Source organism: Mustela lutreola, chromosome 17 (assembly GCF_030435805.1).
Source record: "Mustela lutreola isolate mMusLut2 chromosome 17, mMusLut2.pri, whole genome shotgun sequence".
NCBI classification, from domain to species: domain Eukaryota; kingdom Metazoa; phylum Chordata; class Mammalia; order Carnivora; family Mustelidae; genus Mustela; species Mustela lutreola.
This window is the reverse complement of record NC_081306.1, coordinates 29,964,325-29,966,927: the sequence shown is the minus strand read 5'-3', so window position 1 is coordinate 29,966,927 and position 2,603 is coordinate 29,964,325. Positions and strand designations below refer to the sequence as shown.

The window sequence follows — 2,603 nt, the reverse complement described above, 5'->3', positions numbered from 1 at the left end:
CTGAGCGCCTGAGTAAAAGGCCAAGCGATGCCTACACCGCGAGATGGTAGTGTGCATAGAGTGCCATCCTAGGCTACGTACGCTACTGCACGGTTCTGGCTTTGTCTGCTTAGTTCGGCCTGACAGGGTGAACCCAGGATGGGAACATGGATCCCGGAAAGCAAGGCCAGGAGGCACCAGCTCTCCCACAGCTCTTCTTCCCTGATGCGAATGAAGCCTTGTTGAGGAAGCAGCGGCGAAGTGCTGTACGCTCCAAGCCAAAGCCTCTGCGAAAGCACCGCATTCCCTGAGAAATGTTCTGCGGGCTGCTGCTGCTTGCCCGAGCCCAGTCTCTGGGTGGGAGAAACCCGCATACAGCGATAGCCTCTTTGCCTGGGCATCTCCCCTGGGAAAGTACATCTTTTGTTGGGAAATCAGAGTTGGGTTTGGGGATGCTGCTGCTTGCCTGTTCTAGTCTCCACAGCAGGTTGGAAGATACCCGCATGGAGCGAAATTCTCTTTGCCCTAGCATCCCCTCTACTTGAGAGAGAAGCGTGGTCGCACACTTGTGTCACCGCGGTACCCAGGAGCAAGTGTGGGAAGGTACAGCACGCCACCCCCGGGGAAGAGAAGGTGCCGCTGGCCTTAGAGTCGGGAAAATTGAACAGCCACATGCAGAAAAATGACATTGAATCATTTCCTTACACCATACATGAAAATAGACTGGAAATGGATGAAGAAGTATAATGTGAGAAAGAATCCATCAAAATCCTTGAGGAGAGAGCAGGTAGCAACCTCTTTGACCTCAGCAGCAGCAACTTCTTCCTAGGAACATCACCAAAGGCAAGGGAAGCAAGGGCAAGAATGAACTATTGGGATTTCATCAGATCAAAAAGCTTTTGCCCAGCAAAGGAAACAGTTAACAAAGCCAAAAGATGACTGTCAGAAGTTATCTGGGTGAAGATATTTGCAAATAACATACCAGATAAAGGGCCAGTATCCAAAATTTATAAAGAGCTTATCAAACTCAACACCCTAAGAACAAATAACCCAATGAAGAAATGGGCAGAGCACATGAACAGACATTTCTGCAAAGAATACATCTAAATGGCCAACAGACACATGAAAAAATGCTCCACATTACTCGGCATCAGGGAAATACAAATCAAAACCAGAATGAGATACCACCTCACACCTTTCAGAATGGCTAAAATGAACAAGTCAGTCAATGACAGATGCTGGCGAGGATGTGGAGAAAGGGCAACCCTCCTACACTGTACGCGGGAATGCAAGCTGGTGCAACCACTCTGGAAAACAGCGTGGAGGTGCCTCAAAAAGCAGAAAATAGAACTACCCTATGACCCAGTGATTGTAGTACTGAGTATATACCCTAAAGATACAAACGTGGCATTCTGAAGGGGCACATGCACCCAAATGTTTATAGCAGCAATGTCCACAATAGTTAAACTATGGAAAGAACCTAAATGTCCTTCAACAGATGAATCAATAAATAAGATGTGGTATATATGTACAATGGAATACTATGCAGCCATCAAAAGAAATGAAATCCTGCTATTTGTGATGACGTGGATGGAACTAGAGGGTATTATGCTTGGCGAAATAAATCGATCTGAGAAAGACAACTATCCTACGATTTCCCTGATATGATGAAGTAGAGATGCAACATAGGCGGTTTCGGGCGTACGAAAAGAAAAATAGAAGATGGGATTGGGAGGGAGACAAACCATAAAAGACTGAATCTCACAAGACAGACTGAGGGTTGCTGGGGGGAGGTGTGTTGGGAGAGGATGGTGGGGGTATGGACATTGGGGAGGGCAAGTGCTATGGTGAGTGATGGTGAGTGCTATGAAATGTGTGAACCTGGTGATTCACATACCTGTACCCCTAGGGATAAAAACACATTATATGTTTATAAAAAAATTTAAAAAATAATTTTAAAAATCCATTAAAGAGAAAACACATATTGCAAGCCCAGAGCTAATCTCATATTCAATCAAAAAAGTTTGAAAGTTTTCCCCTTAACGATCAGAAAAAAGACAAGTGTATCCACTTTCACTACTCTCATTTGACATACTACTGGATGTCCTAGCCAGAGAAACAAGGAACACAAGGAAATAAGAGACTCCAAAAAAAAAAAAAGGAAGAAGTAAAATTTTATTTTTTTGGATAACATGAACTTACATGTTAAAAAATCCTAAAAACTTCACAAAAAATTTTGAATAAACAAATTTAGTAAAGCTGCCAAATACAAGATCAATATATAACAGACAAGAATTTTGTTTTGTTTCATTTCTTTTTAATATGGAATGCTTCCCAGTTTTTCATGTCATCCTTGTTTAGTGATCACGCTAATCTTCTCTGCATCATTCCAATTTTAGTATATGTGCTGCCAAAGTAAGCACAAGACAGGAGCATTTTAACACTCTAATGATGAACTATCTGAAAAAATAAAGAAAACAATCTAATTCACAATAGCATCAAAAATAATAAAATACTTAGGAATAGATTTAACTAAGAAGATGAAAGATCTGTACTCCATAAACTATGACATTGATAAAGAAATTGAAGGAGACACAAACGGAAAGATAGCTCATATTTATGAA

At 41.8% G+C, this 2,603-nt stretch overlaps 1 non-coding gene across 1 annotated transcript; it reads right to left on the bottom strand.

The window, feature by feature from the left end:
- Nucleotides 1-2,295: 2,295 nt before the first annotated feature.
- Nucleotides 2,296-2,402, bottom strand: LOC131820194 (U6 spliceosomal RNA). The gene has a single exon (XR_009349512.1). It is a non-coding gene; the product is annotated as a U6 spliceosomal RNA (small nuclear RNA).
- Between the last annotated feature and the right edge of the window lie 201 nt (nt 2,403-2,603).